The 26,825-nt window shown below is 37.0% G+C and overlaps 1 long non-coding RNA gene across 1 annotated transcript in view; it reads left to right on the plus strand.

The window, feature by feature from the left end:
* Positions 1-24,805, plus strand: part of LOC307193148 — a 180,833-nt gene extending 156,028 nt beyond the window's left edge. Inside the window, exons 3-4 of the long non-coding RNA XR_013830234.1 lie at positions 21,437-21,454; positions 23,243-24,805. This is a non-coding gene — a long non-coding RNA (uncharacterized lncRNA). The remainder of the gene's footprint in view (positions 1-21,436; positions 21,455-23,242) is intronic.
* Positions 24,806-26,825: the final 2,020 nt, after the last annotated feature.

A 26,825-nucleotide genomic window follows, 5' to 3' on the forward strand; every position in this document is an offset into this window, starting at 1 on the left:
ATTAAATTCTTAAAGAAAACATTTATAAATGTAATTTTTATATATTAATACATTTATAAATATATATCTATATATACTTATAAATTACATCATTTGTTTACACACAGTGTCTTGTTAAGGTGTATGACTTGGTATTGATAACCAATAAAATTAGAAGAAAATTTTCACCTACTTCCTTCAGTTTTTCCTGGAACATGATCTGTTTCCCTAGGTGTTTGATCATCCCCAGCATATTTTTCCTTTTGCTGCTGAATCTTGCTTTCTCTGATTCCACCTTATACTTCGTACCTGCCTTTCTATTGCGATCTAAATATCTCCATACGTATTTTCATTTTTCACTCCTCTTGCATCTGCTTGGCACATATGCATGTGACTCTCCCACAATTTCTACCTTTTCACTTCCAGTATATAAAAATATATTCCAGAGATATATATTTTTTAACAGCAGCAATTGAAAAGAGCTGTCACTAACCTGACTGTAGGTAGTTATAGCTTGTTTTTCACAAAACTTGAACTTAGTGAAAATGTCTTTTTTTTCCCTATCCCCAAAATATTCCTAAGGAAGAGCAGTTCATATTTTTGAATCTGAGTATACTTGTTAAAATTCATAAATGGAGATCTGGTATTCTGTACATATAGCAATGCTGTTACACTTATCCCCTTGAGGAAACACATTTTTTGGCTTAGTTCCAGTTTAACCTGTCCTTAAATTATGTTAAAAGATTTGTGCAGTTTCTTTGGGGAGCAATAAAAAATGATATTTAGGAATTAGAAAAGTCCTTCATTTCTGGGAGAAAAAAAAAGCCCTAATTAAGTTAGCAGTTCTTTGGGGGAAAAACTTATACCTAGTTTTGGTTTGGTTTGGCTTTCCTTATGGAAAGCAAAGTCTTCATCTTTCTACCAACTTTCTTCTGCCTTTCTCGGTGAACTTTAGGAGACTGTTGCTAACGTGTTCGTCTCTTATTTTTGCTATGTGCAGAGAGCAATACTTCCCCAGACACTGCCCCAGCTAGCCTAGTGAATACTCATTTCCGCGGGGTTGTTTCTCTCTCCTGGGGGGACATGGGCTCATTTAATGAGCAGACATCTGGCTCATGGCACAAACATTTCCAGGGAGTCTGAATCTCAGGAAAACTAAAACGGCCTCTTTGTAGAATTTAATGGAAATGTATTTTGACCTGCTCAAAGGTATGCTATTTTTTAAAATCCTCTGCTAAACACTCTAAGTTCTCCTCCTCTCCTCATAATTGGAGTTGTGTGGAATTCACTTTTGCAGACAGGCTAAGAACAGCCCAGCAGCTCTGCCAGATGAACAGCGTGGTAGATACAGCTGCCCATCATCAGGGCAGGACTTGTTCTTTGGGAAGCTGGCTTTCCAGCTAGGATGAGAAAATACCAGGCAGGCAGATATTCGCTCTGTGTTAAATGGTAAACTGCACAACCAATTGAGTGAAGTAGAACATTAGCTATAGAATGAATGGAAAGAACAGTGGTAGAGTTGACCTTTTTTGGAGAGAGGTAGATTCTCCTGTGGCATCAGAGGTGAAAGAGGGAAATGGAGCATATATCTTGTCGTTTGGGGGGACATTTTTAAACCAACAAAAGTGTAGCTGCTCTTGATTGGCTTTCTTTAGATATAACTTTAGTAAAACAGCACAAAGTCTTTCCTCAGATCTTGACTTTCATGGCCTCTGTAATGTTACATCCCCAGCCTTCACATACCATGTGCTAGAAGCATCCCACAGTTGTGACAATAAAAAGTATTCCAGAAATTGTTAACTGGAGGTAAAACCACCCCCATTCAGAAACGAAAGTGATGTTTCCTAAGGGTGGTAGATGCACAACTCTTTGAGATGGTGAAAAGAGCTGGGCTTTATACTGAAACGCAACTGAGTTTGAACTCCAGGTCTGTCATTTTGTACCTCTGTGAATCTGACGAATTTATGTAATCTCCAAGAGCCTCATTTTCTTTCCTGAAATTTGTGAATAATAAACTCTAAAATAAATTGCATATAAAATGCACAGTAAATAAGCAATAACTTGAAGCCTCAGTTGGTTTTATATTTAGCAATATTTATCTTAATTAGTGTGCATGCTGGCATTAAAATAGTTTAGTTGAGTTTCCAAAGAGGAAAGAATGAAAAAAAAAAAGAAGACACAGAAGAAGAAACACATTGTTGTAAGACTCAATAGCAAGAATCAAAATTAAGACAATGAAATGAATCTTTTGGATTTCTAGAGGCAAATGATCTCAGCGTATAATTCTACACTAGTCATGCTTTTACACATGAATGAGGGCTGACAAGAGATATTTTGCATATGTAATTACTCAAATAATGGATTCTCCACAAGCCTTTTCTTTAGGAAGTTGTCTGGACGGTGAATTTGAGAGGAGAGCTGAGAGAAAATTTAGAAACCTAATAAGTAGTTGGGAGCTACAAAATAATGCATAAAAGTGTAAATGTAACATAAGTAACCAATAATGGACCTAAAAGTAGTAATATGACCAATTGCAAGAAAAATGGAGAGAAGGTGGTGATGTGATCATGAGCAACCTGAACTCTAAATAGTCGTAGGAAGAAGGCAATACATGACTAAAATTGAAAAATCTACAAAAGGTGAGACACCTACTACTACGAAATAGTGAAGACGACATCAGAAGAAATATTTAAAATAAAAAGTATTTAGCTTAGGGGAATAAAACTGCAGATAGGAAAGAGTATGTGAAGAAGTATTGTTTTCATTACAAGTTATTTGTATCCTTTTAATATTTTTATGTATGAATTTCCTATTTTAAAAATATGCTTACAAAGTCATGTCCTCCAAATCCTCACTCAGATATATAGAGACATGGAATAAATAATCCCCCCAAAATAAAGTTGACTTGTAATCGTTTTCTGAATTTGAATGTGAGTATGCATTAGGGGATTTGCAGCCCTTCAAATACAGGAGCAAAATCACCCTTCAGCACAAGCCAACCTTAGCAGGAGATATGCACACAGCTTTTATTTTTATCTGTCTGTCTGTCTGTCTCTCTTTACCATCCTCTATTCTTCCAGCCTCACCTGGTCTTCTTTACCTGCTCTTCACTCCTCCATTCATTTCGTTAACTTACGATGTGATATGAAAGCCTTAGGAGGCCAGTGCCTCTTCTATACCCACTGCAAAGAACATGATAACTCCCATGACTTCCCTCATTGTGGGGAAGGGGTTAATGCAAGATCAGACACAGAGGGTAGGGGTGTCAAAGGAATTAGGCCAAGGCAGCAGTAATAATAGTTAACATTCATTAATGTCAAATAAATGCAAGGCACTGTACACGCCAAATCTTATTTGACTCTAAAGATCGGTTCTTAAGGATTACTAGTTCTGTTTTACAGACAGATACACTAGGGTTGTAGATGTTAAGATGATACTCCTCTCAAACCCCTGTTTAAAACAAAAGGTCATAGCCTTTCCTCTCCACCAAATTGTTAAAAATGAAGTTAGATTTCTGGTTGTTTCCTAAGATTATTTGTTGATTCCCCTTAAGGTTTTTATTTGTTGATTCCCCTTAAGGTTGAAGCAGGCACCTTATTGAAAACAAAATGTGACCAAACAAAACAAAACAGGTCTTGAGTCATTGTGGTGAATACTGTCTTTAGATGCTGACCTCAGTTTAAATTTTCATGGTGCCCTCCATGTAGATGCTGGTTCTTTTGTTCAACCGGGATCTAGATGTGACCACCTTCCTTTCCTAATTTCATTTGTTAGGCTGGTAATGTAAAGATTCCTCCGGGGTGAATCACATCAATATATAGTGCTGGGAAAGCAAAAGTGACATGCAGAGTAAATATCAGCGGAAATAATAAGATTAGGAAAAGTCAATAAGAGATGCTGAGATAGAGAGCCCGTATTTAGATGTTAGGTGCCCCTGAGGAAGCAATGCAAGCAGACATAAATATAGATGTGACTAATAGGCAGAGGAAGGTCAAAGTGGATAAAAGGTCCATGTGATACTCATTGCTCCTCTACCTCTTACTCCAGGAAACACATGACATGAAATTGACTCTCAGTTTCTAAGGTTTTTTTTTTTTTTTTTAATTCTGAGCCATGACAACCTCATTCTTCTAAGAATAAAAATAAGCACATAATAAAAGTGTATGAAAAGTCATCTGTCATGTCAGACAAGGAACACTGGCAAGGTTCAGTGCATATCAGTGACAAAAGCCAGATTATATCAAGTTCCACCTCAACTTAAGTAACATGTGGGGTCACTGTGATATGCTCTCTTTATATGTGAAAATTACCTCATGGCAACGTTTTGTGGGATTGTTTTCTGACCACTTCAGATTATGCCACTGTAAATGGTGGAGTTAACGGTAGTTGGTACGTAGTTCTAAATGTCAGATTTTGTGAAACACGACAAATTCTTCAGTTATTGGGGCACCAAGTAGTGCCATTCCTATGCACACATACAAGTGCGTGCACACACACAGGGTTTTTTTGAAATTTTGGACGGCAATTAAATAACAGAATAGGAAAGAGATTTTATTACCCTTTTATTCTGTATAGTAGGCTTGTTCATGTTCATATTTTCTCTACAAACGCAAACCATTCATAGGCCAGCCCTCAACTCTGAAGGGATTTTTGAAAACAATTATATGAAAATGCTTTAAGCGTTAGAGATGTGAAATACATCACACATTTAGAAAAGTCCAGCTCTGAAAAAAAATCCAGCGCAATGACATATCACAAAGTGAATAACACATGGACACAATGAAAGTAAAACAACAACAGAAATACATCACAAAAATCTCAGAATCTTTCATTATAGTCCCATCAGTCACTACTCCTCCCTTCCACAGAAGTGATCACAAATCTGACTTCTATATTTTTATATAATTAAATTTCAGAAAATACTCATCAGCAATTCTTTATAATTTTATCTCCCAAGTTTTCAGCCCTAAATAATGCAGTATAATTTTAAATATTTTGAATTTTGTATAAATGTATTATCTGTGGTTTTTGCTTTGGCCAACATTATGTGTATGAGAATTTTTCCAAATTCTTAGGTGTATCTGCAGAGTATTTTCGCTGTTATAGAATGTCCCATTTTATGATGATGTCTTTCTAAGTTTGATGGGCATTTTAGGTGTTTTGAGGTTTTTGTTATTATGATGGGATGATGTTGCTGTGATACATTCTTGTACATGTCTTTTAGTGAACATGCAGAGACATTTTCAATGGAGATATACCTAGGAGTACAGTTGATAGGTCATAAGTATGTATGTCTTAAAATGTAGTTTATCATGCCAAACAGTTCTGTTACCACATTGACTGAACGTCCTTTCATGAGTATTAATCCCAACACTGAACATCACTTATATTAAATCTTCTCCCACCTCCAGTTTGGACTGTGTCCATCTGCTGGCTTGGCTCAGTGACTCTGTCTCTCCTTGGCCAGATGTTTTAAATCAGTGGAGGTGTGAGATGACTTGGTCTCTGTGCTTGTTCTCCCAGGAGAATTGTGCCATTTAATTTTATCTTTAAATTTGGGATGAATGCCTCAGCCTCCTATAAAATAAATTTTAGGTATCATTATGAGGAAACACTTTTCCCCAGCCTTACTGCACATATATTAGAGAGGTGTGAAATGGAAAATGTCAAGTGCAGTGTTAGGTAAATGTTAATGAAATATGATATTTTAAAAAGAATTGAAGAAAATAAACAAAATTAGAGAATGGATGACCATAACAGAAAACTACACCATTGGACTCTAAATCACACAATTCTGAAGCCTCCTTTAAACAGAAGAATAAATGACATGAAATCAAACTGAATCATCAGATTGTGACTAAATTGAAGCCAGATCTCTGTATAAATTTATTTTATTTATTTACTTATTTTTGGCTGAGTTGGGTCTTCATTGCTGCTCCTGGGCTTTCTCTAGTTGTGGTAAGAGGATTTCTCATTGGTGGCTTTTCTTGTTGCGGAGCACGGGCCCTAAAGCATGCGGGCTTCAGTAGTTGTGGCCCACGGTCTCTAGAGCGCAGGCTCAGTAGCTGTGGTGCACGGGCTTAGTTTCTCTGCAGCATGTGGGATCTTTCCTGACCAGGGATCGAACCCATGTCCCCTGCATTGGCAGGTGGATTCTTAACCACTGAGCCACAAGGGAAGTCCCTGTCTAAAGTTACTTTATTCAGTTAATGTCAGCAGAAGTTACAGTGAATATTCTAAATCCACCCAATAATGAACACACGTGCTAAATTTTGTAGCATCCGATAATTAAAGTTAAAACGGTCAGGGAGAGAAAAGACAAATACCTTTGTTCCAAGAGTAAAGGAAGTATCTTAATTAAAGACTCAGATAACAGCAAATGGACTCTGTGTAAAAAACATGAATGTTTAGACCCCAATTGTTCCTGAAAATTATGGAGAATCCTCATTATCAGTAGGATAAACTTCTCAACCATAACGGATAACACTGACCTATGACAATATTAAAAACGTGTCAGAGATTTCCACATTATCTGAGGAAAGAATTGATTAGTGTCAGAATCAGCCTTCTGAACTCTCCTTTTTATTCTGGAAGCACACATCTATGTGCCTTGATGAATGGCTTCTACTGATTTTCTCAGAGAATAACTCTTGGAGGAGCCTGAAGATATTAAACACACATTAAAGGTTCCATTGATCTTACATAAGCAAAAGAGGGGCAGAGGGCTCATCCCTCAAAGTTGACAGAAATAGGTTGGACTCTTTTAATGAATTGTGATTGAAAGTTTCCCTGCAAGATATTAGTACCCTGCCCAGACGTTGAATGTACTCTCCTATGATGTTTTCAGATATAACATTTGATTGAAAAATATTAATAAAGGTTATGTGTAGTATGAGATCTGGGTAATGGGCATTGATGAGTAAAGGGATGGTAATAAATATTTATAAAACTATTCCTTTGTGAGAACTGCTTCACTTTATCATCTAACATATTTTCTCCAGCAACTTTTTACGAAATAGGCATTATTTTAGATAAAGAGATGGGTAACTTGATGGGAATAAAAAAATAAAATGCCACAGGTAATGCATCTTGCAAGCTGGAGATGTAGGATCTAAATTTAGAATTTTCTAGCCCCTAGGTCAATAATTGTTCTGCAACATGCCAGCTCTGCAGAGAAATGACAACTTTATTTTCATAGTAAACTTTTTCTCTATGAGGCAAACATCATTATTTATTGCAATAAAATATTTAGAAAATTTAACTTTTGAGGAGAGTAAAAAGTGTATTTCTTTTGAGGAGAGTATAAAAAGTGTATTTCTTTTTCTCTATGAGGAAAACATCATTATTTATTGCAATAAAATATTTAGAAAATTTAACTTTTGAGGATAGTAAAAAGTGTATTTCTTTTTTATAGTCTCAATGAGTCAAATGATTTTATCATCTTTGTAATTAGGAAGAATTTCATGTATGTTGAAATAAGCAAGAAATATATGAGAAAGCTGGTAAGAATAAGGCAGGGATTGTGATGAATCATCCCTGTCTTGTCTTTTCCTTGATTGGACTTTTATACTTTCCAAAGCTTATTTCTCATCTTTGTACAGAATTGTATAAAGAGTACCAGGCAGGGCCAGTCAGGGTGCTCTGTAGCACTAGTGTGGACCATTGCCATCATCGGTGGAGTATACAAGTGGAAAGACTGGGGACAAACAGGCAGAGGGATTAAGATTCTTCTCTAATAGCTCACGGTTAGGTAATACATTAAACTTGAATTAGCTACTCATCTTTTTTTCTGGATCTCTCAATTGCTCTCTTTTGAAAATAAACATATGTGCCATTCCCTCTGGACTCTCAAGTCCTCCATCTGACTTCATATTGGCACAATCTTCCAAAAATCAGATCAGGCAAACTAAAAATTCTTCCAGTTTGCTTAAGTAGATGGCTTTATATATGATCTGATTATCATTGCAGTTGAATTGATTTTGTTTGTCGAGGTAAGCAGGGAAATAACATGAGGATCAATGAAACTGAAAAATGCTTTAGAGATCTTTGAGGAAGTTAATTGTAGACTTACTAAATGCCATAGGCCAGTTATTACATTCTTACAAATGAAAAGATGTAATCAATATATTATTTGGTCTCTGTGTTGCAAAGAGGAGCCTCTATAATAATCAACTGATATATTTAAATACCCTGCATGTGGTCAACATGAAACAAACATTTTAAGATGCAAACATAAATGATACATGAAAAAGTGATACACAAAATATTCATGGCAATATGTTATAGGAACAAAAGTTTGCTTTTTTTCATTTTTATTTTATACTGGAGCATTGATTAACAATGTTGTGTTATTTTCAGGTGTACAGCAAAGTGATTCAGTTATACATATACATGTATCTATTCTTTTCCAAATACTTTTCCCATTTATTACAGAATATTGAGCAGGGTTCCCTCTGCTATATAGTAGGTCCTTGTTGGTTATCTGTTTTAAATATAGTAGTGTGTACATGTCAATCCCAAACTCCCAATCTATCCCTCCCCTGGCTTCCCCCCCGCCCCCGTAACCAAAAGTTCATTCTCTAAGACTGTGAGTCTGTTTCTGTTTTGTAAGTAAGTTCATTTGTATCATTTTTTCCTTTAGATTCCACGTGTAAGCGATATCATATGTTTGTCTTTCTGTGTCTGACTTACTTCACTTAGTACGATAATCTCCAGGTCCATCCATGTTGCTGCAAATGGCATTATTTCGTTCTATTTAATGGCTGAATATTATTCCATTGTATATGTGTACCTCATCTCCTTTATTCATCTGTCAATGGACATTTAGGTTGTTTCCATGTCTTGGCTGTTGTAAACAGTGCTGCAATGAACATTGGGGTGCATGTGTCCATTCCAACCATGTTTTTCTCTGGGTATATGCCCAGGAGTGGGATTGCTGGATCATATGGTAGCTCTATTTTTATTTTTTTCAGAAACCTGCATAATGTTCTCCGTAGTGGCTGTACCGATTTACATTTCCACCAACAGTGTAGTAGGGTTCCCTTTTCTCCACACGCTCTCCAGCATTTATTGTTTGTATATTGAAAATAAATTTTTTTAATAATTAATGTTTTTATTACTTATTTAATTTTTGGCTGCATTGGGTCTTTTTTTTTTTTTACATCTTTATTGGAGTATAATTGCTTTACAATGGTGTGTTAGTTTCTGCTTTATAACAAAGTGAATCAGTTATACATATACATATGTTCCCATATCTCTTCCCTGTTGCGTCTCCCTCCCTCCCACCCTCCCTATCCCACCCCTCTAGGTGGTCACAAAGCACCGAGCTGATCTCCCTGTGCTATGCAGCTGCTTCCCACTAGCTATCTATTTTACGTTTGGTAGTGTATATATGTCCATGCCACTCTCGCTTTGTCACAGCTTACCCTTCCCCCTCCCCATATCCTCAAGTCCATTCTCTAGTAGGTCTGTGTCTTTATTCCTGTCTTACCCCTAGGTTCTTCATGACATTTTTTTTTCTTAAATTCCATATATATGTGTTAGCATACAGTATTTGTCTTTCTCTTTCTGACTTACTTCACTCTGTATGACAGACTCTAGGTCTATCCACCTCGTTACAAATAGCTCAATTTTGTTTCTTTTTATGGCTGAGTAATATTCTATTGTATATATGTGCCACATCTTCTTTATCCATTCATCCGATGATGGACACTTAGGTTGTTTCCATCTCCTGGCTATTGTAAATAGAGCTGCAATAAACATTTTGGTACATGACTCTTTTTGAATTATGGTTTTTCTCAGGGTATATGCCCAGTAGTGGGATTGCTGGGTCATATGGTAGTTCTTTTTTTTTTTTTTTCTTTTGCTGTACGCAGGCCACTCACTGTTGTGGCCTCTCCCGTTGTGGAGCACAGGCTCCCGACACGCAGGCTCAGCGGCCATGGCTCATGGGCCTAGCCGCTCTGCGGCATGTCGGATCTTCCCAGACCGGGGCATGAACCTGTGTCCCCTGAATCAGCAGGCGGACTCTCAACCACTGCACCACCAGGGAAGCCCACATATGGTAGTTCTAACTGTAGTTTTTTAAGGAACCTCCATACTGTTCTCCATAGTGGCTGTACCAGTTCACATTCCCACCGGCAGTGCAAGAGTGTTCCCTTTTCTCCACAGCCTCTCCAGCATTTATTGTTTCTAGATTTTTTGATGATGGCCATTCTGACTGGTGTGAGATGATATCTCATTGTAGTTTTGATTTGCATTTCTCTAATGATTAGTGATGTTGAGCATTCTTTCATGTGTTTGTTGGCAGTCTGTATATCTTCTTTGGAGAAATGTCTATTTAGATCTTCTGTCCATTTTTGAATTGGGTTGTTTGTTTTTTTGTTATTGAGCTGCATGAGCTGCTTATAAATTTTGGAGATTAGTCCTTTGTCAGTTGCTTCATTTGCAAATATTTTCTCCCATTCTGAGGGTTGTCTTTTCATCTTGTTTATGGTTTCCTTTGCTGTGCAAAAGCTTTGAAGTTTCATTAGGTCCCATTTGTTTATTTTTGTTTTTATTTCCATTTCTCTAGGAGGTGGTTCAAAAAGGATCTTGCTGTGATTTATGTCATAGAATGTTCTGCCTATGTTTTCCTCTAAGAGTTTGATAGTGTCTGGCCTTACATTTAGGTCTTTAATGCATTTTGAGCTTATTTTTGTGTATGATGTTAGGGAGTGATCTAATCTCATACTTTTACATGTACCTGTCCAGTTTTCCCAGCACCACTTATTGATGAGGCTGTCCTTTCTCAACACTGTACATTCCTGCCTCCTTTATCAAAGATAAGGTGACCATATGTGTGTGGGTTTATCTCTGGGCTTTCTATCCTGTTCTATTGATGTATATTTCTGTTTTTGTGCCAGTACCATGCTTCTTGATTACCTTAGCTTTGTAGTATAGTCTGAAGTCAGGGAGCCTGATTCCTCCAGCTCCATTTGTCTTTCTCACAGTGATGGTAATTTACACAGTATGTTTTGAAGATAATGAGACGAGTGCATCTGAAGTAGAGATATTATGATGGGAAGTAGATATACATATTTGGAAATATAAACCATGATATTTTGTGGTACCGCAAATGTCAGATACAGACTCAACTATAATTCTGATTTTGATTATGTTGCTGTTGTTCATATGACCGTGGTAAAGTCACATCACTTATGGACATCAGTTTCTTATTTTAGAACATGTGGACCTTTGATCTAATGATATCTATGTTCTCTATGGTTTTAAAAGGCTGTGATTCTAAGGTTCCGAAATGTTTAGACTTTAAGCTCCAGGCAGTGGGGGAACTTGCTAACATATCTGACTGAGGACATTCTGGACAAAGTTCAATTTTGGGTAAGTGTTTTGGTGGTGTGAATTAGAGGAAAGAGATTTTAACTCAGACGATCATATAGTAGAATATTGCATTAGTCCAACACAAAAATACTGTGGTGGCATTGACAGTAAAAATAAAGGGATGGCTAATAGGAGTATATTATCAAGTAAAGCCAAGAAAACAAAACCCTCTTGGTGGAGTTCACCGCCTCCCAAATTTACCTTGACTCCCATTGAATCTCACTTGAGTGGAACAGGTGTGAAGGTGCAGGTCTCTTGATACCCTCTCAGAGATACATTCAGTGTCCAACCCTCTTCTCCCAATGCTGGGATGGGAATCGGTGGGGGGCAGATTTTATTCTTCTAGGCTAACTGTTCCTCAGCTTATGAGTCTCTGGGAACACAGTAAAAAAAATAAATTAAAATCTCTGGTATATTCCCTGACAGCTGCTCTCAAACATTTCCATCTCAGTATCCTTTACTCTATTAAATATTACTAGGAAACCCAATTAATGTTAGTTTGTTTGAGTTATGTTTACTGATAGTTACCATATTAGAAATTAAAACAGAGAACTTAAAATATATTAATTTAACTTAAAACCCATTTTTGTTCATATAATTAATCTGTTTTAATTTTTTAAAATGACCTTATTTTCCAAAACAAACAAACAGTAAGAAGAATATCATTATTTTATACTATTGCAAATCTTATTATTGTGCCTAAAAGAAGATGGCTGGATCCTCATATCTGCTTCAGTATTCAGTTACAATGTTACCTACTAGGTCACCTCTAGAAAATCCACTATACATTCATGGGAAAATGAGATTGAAAAAGGTAAATCATGTTTTAATATTGTTATGAACAAAGTTTTGCCTCTCTGGGTCCTCTGTGGTCAGGAACTCCAGACCACACCTTGAGGATCCTTACACTACGACATTTAAAGGGTGAGGGGAAAGGAGATTATCTAGATGAACACACAATAAACATGGCAATGAGTTGGCAAATCCTGAAGCGGATCATAGAGGGACTTGTATTTATTAGGAGAATTATTAGCTAACCAATGTTTCCAGAATTTTTATCCATTTTAAAGAGGCATAGCAATTCCCAGCTGCCAGCTCTGCTACAAAAGCGTACGCAAACCAAACATGTTTGGACCTTTAGGGGCAATGATTCAACTCATGAGCATCTATCATTGGTTTATTTGTTGTAATTTTGATGCTATACTTTTAATGCCTTATTATTTAGTTTTTAGTTAATATGTAACTCTTTAATAGTACGTTATGTGTACTCTGTAGTGTGAGGTCTCTGCTGGACCTTCACATGTGACAAGCATTTCGGTGGTTCTAAGGAATAGAAAACGCTGACTACAAAAGACGTTTGTGTTACATCCTGTCCTGATCCACACAAGAAGAAATAGTGTCATAACACTGTGATGTTCTACAGAAAAAAACTGAATATTGGCTGAAAAAACATGTAGTGTTGTAGCGTGATCCTTGTGCTGGCATAAAAAGAAAAAAAAATGTCAGGAATAAAAAGAAGAGTCACAGGATGCTGCCTTCCCTTTGTCTGATATGCAAGTTAATGAACTTAGCTAACATCCTGCTGGAATAGCTGTGAGTTATGACAAGGATAGGAGGCCTTGTAACTGAGGAGTGCTGGTGGAGGTTATCTGGAGAATGTTTGTTATCAGGATAATGATAGCTTTAGACATTCTGAAATGAGATATTTTTGCATAACTGGAGTTGCAATTAGAACAGCTACAGTATGGAATTAAAGACAAAAAGAACAAACTAATTGATTACATGAAAACACAGGAAGAATCTTGTTGCAGTAGGAATGTTAAAAGGGAAGACTCATTAAAGGTCTGAAATCTATTGATTGTAGCAAGAATCTAAGATTTCTCTGATTGGGTAAATACTGTGAGGAAACTGTATATATTTAAAAAATTCATTGACCATGATTTTATACATATATGTATATATTTGGAGGGGAATATATGTATACATTCCCCTACAAATGCTTTTGATCCTGTTTTTTTCAGTTTCCTGGATATTTCTGTCCTCTTCCCTTCACCTGTGTAAATTTTAAATGTACATAAAATTGTCCATTATATAGTAGAGCTGCAAAAATATCTTCAGTTCCAGCAACCAATCGCAGTGGCTGTGGTAATGTTGTTACCGACAGGGTTCTTTGTCTTCCTTATTCAACAGAAATTGATAAGAGGTCAGACAAGAAATTCAGGCAAGGCTTTATCTGGGCCCCTGCTGCAGCAGAGGGGAGCAAAAACAAGTAAGAGTTTCCCTTGGTCAGTCCCCAACGGAGGTGGGGCAAGCTGGTTGCTTATATGGGGTGAGGGTAGGGGCAGGTCCAGGAGCTGGGCCGGAGCGGTGGCTTAGGTGTTTTGCCCACCCCTTTGCTGCTGTTGAGTGCAGGGTGCATGCTCAGTACCCTGCTTTTGTTCCTGACACCCTGCTTTTGCTCTCAGCTCTTCAGAAGTGGCCGTTGGGTTTTGGTCTTTTCGTATCTTATTGTCCGTAATTTGCCCCAACTGCACACGTACACCATTATTTTTAGTCCCTTATAGTTTCTTTGTATTTTGTTGCTTGAGGAGACATTTGTCCAGGTGCAGGCACTGCAGCAGAGGGTCCCAGGTCCCAGCCTGTCTCAATGTGTTCCACATCACCATCTGGAAAAATAGGATCCATTAGGGTTAAATTATCTATAGCTATATCATGAGAATCCCTATTGACAGAATCCCTATGAATCTGTGCCTAAATGTGTCTAGCATACTTAAAAGTTGAATTGTGCTGAGCCACACTTATATATAATACACACCTTCAGTAGTTGTAACAGACCATTGTAAATGAATGGAAATTAATTGATAAGCACTTTCAATTCTTACTCATATGAATACCCGTATACACTTTTCATTTTTTATTTAATTTAATTTATTTATTTATTTTTGTGGTATGTGGGCCTCTCACCGTTGTGGCCTCTCCCGTTGTGGAGCACAGGCTCCGGACGCGCAGGCTCAGCGGCCATGGCTCACGGGCCCAGCCGCTCCACGGCATGTGGGATCTTCCCGGACTGGGGCACGAACCCATGTCCCCTGCATCGGCCGGCGGACTCCCAACTACTGCGCCACCAGGGAAGCCCCCGTACACACTTTTTATAACACTTAATCATTTACAGACTCTATTTGCATATTATATACTTGGTCCATGCAAAGCTGTGAGGTAGGATGGGTAGGCATTGGTTTAAGGAAACAGACTAAGAGATATTGCGTGCCTTGGTTAAAGTAACATAGTAGGTGCAGTATAAGGCCAGTATTTGCATCTGGATCCGATTTCATTGTAGTAGTTTCCCAGGGCAGCCATAACAAAGTATAACAAACTGGGTGATTTAAACAACAGAAATTTATTGTTTCCTAATAGTGGAGGCTAGAAGTATGAGCAAGTTCATGATGTCATAGGATTAGTTCCTTTTGAGGACTTCTAGGGAGAATCTGTCCCAGGTCTCTCTCCCAGCTTCTGGTGGATTACCAGCATTCCTTGCCTTGTGGATGTATCATCCTGCTGCCTGCCTTTATGGTCCCTGGCATTCTCCCAGTTACATTGGATTTGGCCCCCCTCTATTTCAGTATGACCTCATCTTTACTAACCAGAACTGCAAGACCCTATTTCCAAATACTGTCACCTTCTGAGGTACTGGGGATTAGGGCTTCAGCATATGCATTTGTGGGGAGGGGTGCAATTCCATTCATACAGACAGGATTACAGGATTCTTTCCACCAAATCAATCCTGCAGTTTCCTGGACATCTCCATTGTGTCCAGACAAACAAATAATACAGAATAAAATAAAATAAGAAACCAGCAAATGAAGCAAAAAACTAATCAAATAGCCCCTGCCGCAAGATTCACCTGTCTATTCTGTGTGAAGGCATCTGAGTGTGTTCTTCTGCGTAGGGAGAAAACCTGCCTTCAGTTGATGTAACCAGCCCCACCTTTGTAACAACCTATCAGATGGAGCTGATTAAAACAGCAACAACAGGAAATTCTCTGGCAGTCCAGTGGTTAGGACGCTGTGCTTTCACTGCCGAGGTCGTGGGATGATCCCTGGTCGGGGAACTAAGATCCCACAGTCTGCGTGGGGCGGCCAAATAAATCCCCCCAAAACCAAAAAACAAGACAAAGCAAAACAAAAAGAAACCACAACAGCAACAGCAAACCTCCCTGTGTCTGCAGTAACATGTTCCACATGTAGTGGCTCGTACCAAATGGGAGAAGGAATATTAATTTTTACCCTGAATAATAACCCTTCAATTTAGAACTTTACGGGTTAAAACACACTTCCATACAGATTGTCTCATTTACTTCCTACAGACACAGGGTATAGGCAGGGTTTATCTTGTCCTCAGGGGATAGTAGGTGAACTCAAGCTCAATTAAATTACATGCCTGGACCCAAACCAGAAAACCAGCAGGGGGCAGAGTCAGGAGGAAGCCAACCCTTCAATCTCTGTTGCCAGGTCTTTGATGCTTTCCACAACCCGCTGTGGTTTCTCTTCAGAAGTTATTTCTTTTGAATTCCAGGTTTCTCCTTACTGTTTCCTCCAAATGCCATGCTTCTCATTTCTGTGCCTTTGATCCTGTTTTTTCAGTTGCTGGGATATTTCTGCCATCTTTCCTTCACCTGTGTAAATTCTATATATCCTTCAGCACTGATATTATAATTTCTCAGCTTACACTCATCTTTTTCTAAAACCAAAGGTACATAATATACTCTGTAAAATTTAGTGCTAGATTGTTCATTAATGTTCTTTACTAGTTTCTTAAGTCAGTTTTCCCATTTTCCTTTTTTTCCATATTAGATATGAATTTTACCTCAAGGTCATAATATTTATATTATGGCACACATATATAGTATACACACACGTACATGCACACACACACGCACATTTAATTTTTAGTACGAATTTGTCTGGTTCAGTGCTTTGTCTAACAAGGGCACCAAAGGACTATTTGTTCATTGATTAATTTATGTTCCATCTCTTTGACAGGATATTTACTCATAGTTGTCTTCCTTAGAGTCCCTAAGCAGTGTGGAAAATAGATGTTCTTTATTAGATACTTTTTGAATTAAATTGAATGTGTCCAATCACAACATACTAATATATAATGATTAAAGAAATGCCCTTGAGCTTTCATACAGATCTACTATTAACTAATTTATGCATATTTTTATGCAGTAAGAAAGCTAGTATAAAAAGTTATTTTTATATATGTTAATGAAATGAAATAATGAGAGTCACCAAATCGGGTTAATTTATATTTCTTTTTTTTTTCTAAGGCACTAGAGCTCATTTTAGTGAAACTGTTATATTCTTTGTATTTTATTTTTATACCCTCTTTTTGCTTCAACTATGTGAAACATTATTAAAACATAATATTATAATAGAGTACATTCTGGAGTAAAGGTACAGCCTCTGCTCATTGGTTTCATAATTAAAGACAAACAAACAAGAAAACAAGCCCTTGTGTGTTCTGCTTTAGCTATGGACTTGTACTGACTCAGAGAAAATGAGTCCAAAAGGCCCGTCAGCACATAATCTTCTCCCATTGTCACTGTAAGATCATTCACTGTGACGCATTTTCTGGTGTGGTTAGGAAACAGTCGGCACTCACATACCTGGGAAATGCTTCAGGTCTGCTTTCTCTTGTCTGTTCATCGTCAGTTTAATAAATAAAATAAAAAGCAATAACTTAGCCATTCCTTTAATAATGATTTTCAGCATCTCAGAAAGGCTGCTCACTGTCCAGGATGACAGAAGACACACGTGATTGTGTAAAGGAAAGTGGTGAAACAAAAGTTCTGGATAATTGCAAAAATGCTGCCCCTCCTCCCTCCTGCAGTCTAAGAAAACATCATCCAGACCAGCGTGGTTCTTAAGACACCTTGGATGTTTCTGGAATGTCTAAAATTCTATTTTGTTTCCTTTTCATTTTACGTTTCATTTTCTTACTTACTGTTGCTGATATATAGAAAAACAGATTTTCATATGTTGACTTTATAGTAAGAAACTTTATAAATTCTCTTCCAGTTTCTCATAATTCATCTGTTTATTACTTTGGATTTTTCCCTGTGTATAATCATATCATCTATGCATCTGCAAGTAATGACAGTTTGTTTCTTCCTTTCTAATACCTTATATTTCTTTCTTAACCATATTAACTAGCTCCAACAGAGCTATTTTAATTCTCAAAAGGGATGTCTTATATATTTCACCATTAACTTGGATCTTTGCTATTGTTTTTACTTAGAGATATCAGTTATTGGTTAAGAAAGTTTCTGGTGTGTTAAAAATCAATATTCTGGATATGTGCTTGATCTTACCAAAGGTTTTTCTGCATCTTTTGATGTGGCCATTTGATTTTTCTCCTTTTTCTCCTTTTGGTAAATATAGTAGATTATGATAATTGATCTTTATTGTTAAAATAACTTTTTACTCCTGAGATAAAATCAGATGTGCCAATGTATTATATCTTGTGTACATTTATTCATTATTGGAATGAATTTGCTTATTTTCTGGTATAATTCACTTGTTTGGATTTTTTTTTCTTTTCTTAAATGTGTGATAGAACTTACTGATGCAGTTGACTGAGATTGGAGTTTTGTTTGTGGAAATTTTTTTCACAATTGATTTGATTCTTCTAGTGGTTTTAAAAAATCCCATGTTTCCTGCTTATTACTGAGCCAGAGTTGGTAAATTACGTATTCATTTAATTTGTCCATTTCATGTAATTTTCAAATTTATTGGCAGAAAGTGTTCAAAATACCCACTTAGTGTTGTTTTAATAGCTATGATATCTGTAGGGATATTTCTGTTTTTTCTTGATAATTATCCAGAACTGTTTATTTTATTATTTCTTTCGCTTAGTTGGCCTACTTGATTTTTTGCTACTTGGTTGGCCTAATGCATTTTTTATTTGTTATTTTCGGATCTGAACATTATTTTTTCTTCTTTCTATGTTTTTTGGTGTTTATTTTGATTTTCTTTTCTCGCTAATTTTTAGGATAGTGGTATATTGAAATTCATTGATTTTTCACACCTTCAGAGTGGAGGTTAAACATTTAGAGTCTGGAGTCAGACTGACTGGTTAAATGTGGCGATATGAAAAGTATGTAAAGGTCATCTGAAAAGGGGGAAAAAACACAGCTCAAGAATTTCAGTAAAGTCTACTTATCCACGTTAATCCATACTAATAAAATGAATTCTAAAATTCAAAGTATGATTGGTACAAAACACTAGTGAATATTTATGTATAGAAGTTTGTGTGCATGTGTTTTACTAAAGTCTCATTTTCACTGTCTTTTAGAACTCATAACCTTAAGTTTAAAAAAAGTTTTCCAAATGCGTTTCTGTTTTCCAAAAATAGAAATTATTTCCTATTTTGACTCTGTACTGTTGCAATTAACATTTATTACTTCTTGGCATAATTATTAAAGATGTCATCTTTAATTTTCAAAAGTGTCCAGTGTAGATAATAAAAGATATGGTGATTGTAATTAACACCTACTCAATTCTTCAGTTTTTAGGCTAAATTTTATATTCTCAAGAAAGTCTTCTGTAACATCCCAGACTAGATTTGGTCCCACTACTACAGCACTCTGCATTTATCTTTTGTAATATTGTACTTGTACTAGTGGTTTGTTCATCATCTCTCTTTCCGGCTAGATGTAATCCTTAGGAGACTGGAGCTTTGACCATTTTATTCAACAGTGTAACCCCCAGAACCTAGTATAATGCATAGAAAATAGTAGATCAATATGCATGTTTTAATGAATTAAAGTTTTAAGTTCTGTATTTCAAGGAATTAAGCAAAATGTGTGCAGGCAAGGTGAACAAATGAAGAAAAACAGACCTTAAACAGCTTTTCATAGGCAATACAGAAGAGTCCACTGGGTCCTTTAGAGACATGATGCCAGATGATCTCTTTGGCTTTGAAGGTAGATTATCACAGATCTAGCTCCTCTTTCTTCCTCTTAAGGACGTGCCACCCTCTAGATATATATACAGGTTTATGCATGTGTGCATACATATTTACACAGAGAGAGGGAGAAAGAAAAGATGCACCTATTTGCTAATAGTAACTACCTCTGCATGTCAAAATTATTTTATTCTTTATTCTTTGCTACCTTGCATATGATTTATGTTAGTTATCATAAATATAAAATTTATTTTGATTATTTATTACTTGCATTTTAAAACAACGTAACTATACCAGACATTGGATTACGCCTTTAGCATTTAGCTAGAATTTCATATTATTAAAACCACTAAAAGTATCTGTTTGAAGAAGTAAATGGGTTGTCCACATACAGGTGTGATTTTTTTTTTTTTCAGGAAGCATCAAGCTAAGGGTATACAACATTAGTACATTAGGTAGTGATCGTAAATAATATATTTATAAAATCTAAATATTAAAAATGGCCACACATAATTTTGGACAATGAACTTTGCACCAAAACGTCCACAGTCAACATAAAACTCATTCTTTTAATGGTTGCTATACTTACAACGTTATACAACAGATTTGTAACTCAGAAACTTCGTTCTCTATTTTCATACTGTATAGAACGGAAGTTATTATGTTTAAGTTTATATATAAATTATTTGTAAGCTCATGTGATCTATGAATGCTCACTAACAAATATGAAAGAAAAAATAAAGAAGAGAAAATACATTTCCAGATATTAAGAGACCATTTCTGCAGAGAGGATAGAAATATTGGCATATTCATGGGATTGCTGCAATAAATCTTTTTTTTCCTTTGGCTAAGGACAGCAATAATGGGTGAGCATTCAAGATTAAATCATGAGACAAAAGAAAAAGGAATCCTACTGGATTATTGTATTTTGGCCCATTCATCTTAAAATATTTTACTTATATGGAGTAAAACTGCAAAAAAATCAGTCATCTAGGAATTAAGCTGCTTAGTTGTGAAAATATAAAAATAAATTTAGCTTCTGTTTACAAGTCCATTTGTGGGCATGTACTCACATAAATTCCAGTTTCTACTTGAAATAAAGGTCACGTGAAGCAAGGAAATCAGAATTTATATGCATTGGTTTCCCTTTGCACACATCAGAAAATGGAACAGTCAACAGTATTCATGATTGACTCTGGTTGCTAAACTTTCTTTTTACACACTCAGATACACAAGGTGAATAAAGAGAAAATTTAAAAATTATTATTGCCCAGAGTCAATTATTACCAAATCGCTTCTGTATGAACACAAACAACAACATAAACATTGTAATGCCTTTCTCATTTTTGATGCCCTCGAGAGAAACAGCTAATAGGAATGTTTCCTCTTGTGAACAGACTCTAGGGACGGGGTTTAGAAATAGATGATAGCAAGAAGAAAAATTATTCCAATTATTTTTTTGAGACTGGCTGCTTAGCTTCCTCTTTATTTATCTTACCTCTTTCTTTTTCCTATCCTGTTTTCTAATAAAGCCAGAAGAGAAGCTAGATGAGCCTCTCTTATGAGTGCTTGTAAAATATATAAATATTACTGCACATTACTATTATACACTGTTACTGAATAGGTCTACTGGACCCAGGCCAGGGTCCTAGCCTGGGCCAAGGCCCCATATCTGGGCTAGGGAAGTTCTTTTTCTGATCAGATTCATGGAGCCAATAACAAAACCGATGCTGAGACTGGAGCAGCACAAGCTTTATTCAGTGGCCAAAGAATGGAAAGCGGGAACCTAGTTTGCAAATCAACTTCTCAACCCAGTTTGGGGTGGAGACACCAAATATATAGGAGGGTTAAGATAAAAGGGAGGGAATTAGAAAGAGTGGGAGGAACATTCATGACTTTCTTGAGAACAGAGAACAGAGGTGTGGTTTGGACCCAGAACTGATGCAACTCTCCTTTTCCGTCCTTGTATGGGCTTTTCCAGTTGTCATGGCAGCTGTCAACTGTCTGGTGCTGTTGGGTGTGTCATTTAGCTAGTGTATTACAGTGAGCGTATAATGAGGCTCAAGGTCTACTGGTTCTAACCAGTTCTTGTTTTTTTTTCTCTTTGCAGATTCCTCCCGAAACTTAGGTAAGTGTAATTGGTTTCTATTCGAGGGAGGGGCAGGGGTATGATTCTGGGGCAACAGCCTTGGTACCAATATTAATGTAGCACCTATGCTCTGAACTGTCACTCACTGCCCGCTTGCGCAAAACTACTGTCCAGCGATTGGAATTTGAAGTTGTTAAGGAGCTTTGTCAGACAGATTTATAACTAGCTACCTTTTGAGAAAAGGTACCTCAGGGTAGATCAATGCGCTCCAATAGAACCACTTATCACTGCACTAAATGCCATGATTCTGTTTGTTATTTGATTCTATTCTTCCTCCGATCTTGGGATTCAGGTCATCTCTGATTGGTCTTGTCTTGGCCTGAAGTGCAACCATGCAAGCCAGGGGAGCCTGAATTATTTTCTTTACTTGATTTGGTCATGATATTAAAATTGATTCCATCAGCCCTGGATCCTGCTTGCTCTCTGGAAACCTCCGAGGAGCAGGGGCACAGGCCAGATATTGGCCTCTGTTGTTACTGAGCCTGGAGAAAGTCTGAATACTATGCATCTTCAAAAAAAGCTAACTAAACACATAAAAAAGACAAAAGAAATTTCAAGGAGGACTTGTAGCTTGGTTTGCAGTTTATAGACTAATTGTATTCCCAGATGCAGAGAAAACAATGTATAGTGGTCCACAAATCTGCATTGGGCTAAAAATTTTTTTAAATGCCATGCACACCCCTCTATCCATATGCACACACGAACACTCTCCCACGCTCTCTCCTCAGTCAGTTGCATATTGGAAAAAATGCAAAATAGATAAAGTTTGATTTTTAATGCCAGTCCCTCAAAGCTATGTCAATTTTGACAGTTCTTATTTCCTCCTTTCTCTCCTATCTCCAGGAACCCAGCCCTCATCTCAAATAAACATTCACCAAACATAACAACAAAAAGAGGTTAAAGACCTCCTAAATGCTCTTGCAAGCAGAAGGAATACAAGGGTGATCAGGAAATAGCCTTTCCTCTAGGAAACTCACTGCCTAATAAGGCCTTTGCTGTAACTTCTGGCAAGGAAGTGAGGAAGGTTTGGGGCTATGAGGGGAATTAGAAAGAAAATTCCACTTGTTCATCTTTGAGTTAATAGCACCTTATTTTCTAATTGGGGAACAATGACAGGATAGGTAGCGATGTAATTTACATTGAACAATTATTATTAGCCAGGCATTAGTCTACTAATTTTATATGTCAGCTCATCTAATTCGCATAATAAACTTATTTGATGATTATTTTCATCTACCTCTTTATACTCCTGTTGCTAGACTGTTAGTCTAGATATCAGGAACTCAACAGGCAGGCACTCTGATGATAAATGCTTTCCGTAGGACATCAATCATCACTCCATGTTATGGATGAGAAAAACTCAGGCTCGGGAGCTTATCTGCTTAACCACAGACTAACAGCAAGTGGGAGTCAAGGTGCTCGTTTGATGGAAATCCTTAGAGCATTTTTACTAAATATTTCATTGCCTCTAAAGGAGAGATGATTATATTTTTAATTTTTAAGTAAGTTTTCCTTTTCTGAGAGTCAGTGGAGGGAGAAGAGTGAAGGGCCCTCAGATTCTCCTCTTGCAATAGTTTCAACCACGGTGGTATTTAATACATCAGCGATATAGAGAATGTCTTCAACACTTCAAAAGATACTGCAAATCAGTTATCACATCACTGATGAAGAGTTACCTAGAAGTCCCAACATATTTTCTGTGTTTTCTTTTAATGACTCAAGAGTTTTGCAGCTCAGAGTTTTGTTTCTGTTTTTGTTTTAATTTAGTGAATTACTTAATGCTGGACCTGAGATTCGACCTGTGCACTGATTACAGGTAAGAGGTTTGGGAAGTGAAGGGGAGGAAGGAGGAAGAGATTTAATCGGCTCAAAACATAGTCTCTTCACCCCTCCTCTAAAAATATTCTCCTGATTTATACTGATTAAATAAAATATGAATCGAATTTCCTGTTTGTTCAGCTTAAAAGATCGGCTTTAGAGGATTTTGTGCTTTTTCTTTTTCATGTAATTGCAGGCAGAGAAGGGCAAAAGGGTAGTAACCTTTGGAAGATTTATTAAAAGAAAAGTAAGCCTATTTAGATTCTAGCTAAAAGAAATGAATTAGCAAATGCACGTGGGCCCGCACGTGCGTGTGTATGTGCATGTATGTGTTGAATATCATTACTTATTACTCAACAAAGCTACAATAAAAGATCTCACCTCAAAATTTTTAGGATTTAAGCAATGCTCAAGCGATGCTGATGTTTGTTCGCAAAGCCATGAGTAGTAAGGCTTGAAGTGTTTCTTTGGGAAGGAGAGTCAGGGTTGCTGTATGATTCTATGAAAGGGTCTGTGTATTAGGCTTGCCTTCCAACCTGTTGACAATGTACTGACCTCAGAAATGCTAGGTGAATAGCATTTCTTTATAAAGCTAAAGGAATACACATTCTGACACAAACTGCTAAATAGTGCTTACTACTTACTGATGTAATTATACTCTGTAGGAGTGGGGAAGAGTACGGGAGGGTCTGTGATACTGTGACAAGATGGCAAAAATAGAAGGAAATGGAAATTGCTGATTGTACGGGGTGGGGAGAAGCATACAGTGAAAAGAAACGTGATCCACAGAGCCATGAGCTGCCTTTGAAGTGGTGGAGTGTCAGAGCCCTCCTTGAAAATGAGTACTTTCCAAGTGGCCCTCCCTTCTCAAAATCAACTTCTGATACCTCAGTCAAAATTAAACACTTCATTTGCCTTTCTGCTGAACTCCTTAAACCTCAGTTTACCTCCTGCTTTATTTGGTCCTATGTGTATTTACTTTTGCACATGACTCTCATCTGTTAATTAAATGCAACAGAGCACAGCCAGAAAGACCATGGGATATGGAATCAGTGTGCCTGAGTTCATATCCTGGCTCAGATGCTGATGAGTTCTGTGTTTTGAGCAAATCAACCATCCTGTACCTCAGTTCCTTTCTCTGTAAAATAGGCATATTAATAGTACCTACCACACGGGGTTGTTTTAAAAATTAAAGTTAATTTATATGAAGTAAATAGAATATAGCCTGGTGTATAGAATGTGCTTCTTATTATCATAATAAATAGATTGAGTTTTTAAAATTTTCTACTCCTCCTAACCAGATACAGTGGGTATGCTATTTGGCCATTCAAAGAAAACCAGGAAAACCTTATAAAATAAATGGAGGCAATGATTAATGATATATTCTACCTATATGATTTGAACTCCAGTCTATTCCTAATAGAGTAGCTCACAAAAAGTACAGAAATTACTTCAAGAGTGTATATTTTTAGGTATTGAGCTGCATGAGCTGCTTGTAAATTTTGGAGATTAATCCTTTGTCAGTTGCTTCATTTGCAAATATTTTCTCCCATTCTGAGGGTTGTCTTCTCATCTTGTTTATGGTTTCCTTTGCTGTGCAAAAGCTTTTAAGTTTCATTAGGTCCCATTTGTTTATTTTTGTTTTTATTTTCATTTCTCTAGGAGGTGGGTCAAAAAGGATCTTGCTGTGATTTATGTCATTGAGTGTTCTGCCTATGTTTTCCTCTAAGAGTTTGATAGTGTCTGGCCTTACATTTGGGTCTTTAATCCATTTTGAGTTTATTTTTGTGTATGGTGTTAGGGAGTGTTCTAATTTCATCCTTTTACATGTACCTGTTCAGTTTTCCCAGCACCACTTATTGAAGAGGCTGTCTTTTCTCCATTGTATATTCTTGCCTCCTTTACCAAAGATAAGGTGACCATATGTGCGTGGGTTTATCTCTGGGCTTTCTATCCTGTTCCATTGATCAATATTTCTGTTTTTGTGCCAGTACCATACTGTCTTGATTACTGTAGCTTTGTAGTATAGTCTGAAGTCAGGGAACCTGATTCCTCCACTATGGAGAGCAGTATGGAGGTTCCTTAAAAAACTAAAAATAGAACTACCATACAACCCAGCAGTCCCACTACTGGGCATATACCCTGAGAAAACCATAATTCAAAAAGAGTCATGTACCAATGTTCATTGCAGCTCTAATTACAGTAGCCAGGACGTGGAAGCAGCCTAAGTGTCCATCAGCAGATGAATGGATAAAGAAGATGTGGCACATATATACAATGGAATATTACTCAGCCATAAAAAAGAAATGAAATTGAGTTATTTATAGTGAGGTGGATGGACCTAGAGTCTGTCATACAGAGTGAAGTAAGTCAGAAATAGAAAAACAAATACCGTATGCTAACACATATATATGGAATCTAAAAAAAAAAAAGGTCATGAAGAACCTAGGGGCAAGACGGGAATAAAGACACAGACCTACTAGAGAATGGACTTGAAGATACGAGGAGGGGGAAGGGTAAGCTGGGACAAAGTGGGAGAGTGGTATGGACATATATACACTACCAAATGTAAAATAGGTGGCTAGTGGGAAGCAGCTGCATAGCACAGGGAGATCAGCTTGGTGCTTTGTGACCACCTAGAGGGGTGGGATAAGGAGGGTGGGAGGGAGGGAGACGCAAAAGGGAAGAGATATGGGGACATATGTATATCTATAACTGATTCACTTTGTCATAAAGCAGAAACTAACACACCATTGTAAAGCAATTATACTCCAGTAAAGATGTTTAAAAAAAAAAAGTGTATATTTTTAGCCCATCTTCTAAATAAGAGATACAGAGTAGTAAACGTAATTAACGCAAACTTCTTTTTCAGTATTCAAATAGCTTCTTACCAGGGGCTATAGAAGCTAGCGTGTATCTACAGATGTTCCCATAAAACATGAAACAAGGGAATTCATCCAAAAAAGTCAGCAACAGGGCTCCCCAACTGGACAAATTACTTATTTTTAAAATATATGCAATACACTTATTCAACTACAATTTATTTAGTGCCTCTTAGGCATCAGGTGTTTGACATGTGTTGTATACACTGAAATGACTTTAATTTTGTCTTTGAAATTTGATAGAAGAGAAAACATGGTGAGTTGACATGTAATCAGAGAAACAAGAGAAGATGGGAATGACATAGTGTTTTAAAATACTAAACACCAGGCTAGAAGAATTCAGAGAAAGGAATGCTGGATAATTCCTCAGAAAGGAGGTCTGATTGGTTTAAGTTTTGGAATTGGGTTTTTCAAGAATTTCATCAGGTCATCCAGTGGGATACAGAGACACTATCAACAGTGATTCAAGGAACTAGAAGTGCTCTAGAAGGAGCTAACAGAGATGCAGGTGTCACTGGACAGACTGAGGAATTTAGGGAAATGAAGCTGGAAAGATCAACACAACGTGCTTTGAAAGCTTTGCTAAGACTTTATTCCATTGGCGGTAGGGCTATAGAAAATATTTGAGGGAATGAGGATCTAGAGAGAAT

Source organism: Stenella coeruleoalba (genome assembly GCF_951394435.1).
Source record: "Stenella coeruleoalba genome assembly, chromosome: 10".
NCBI lineage: Eukaryota > Metazoa > Chordata > Mammalia > Artiodactyla > Delphinidae > Stenella > Stenella coeruleoalba.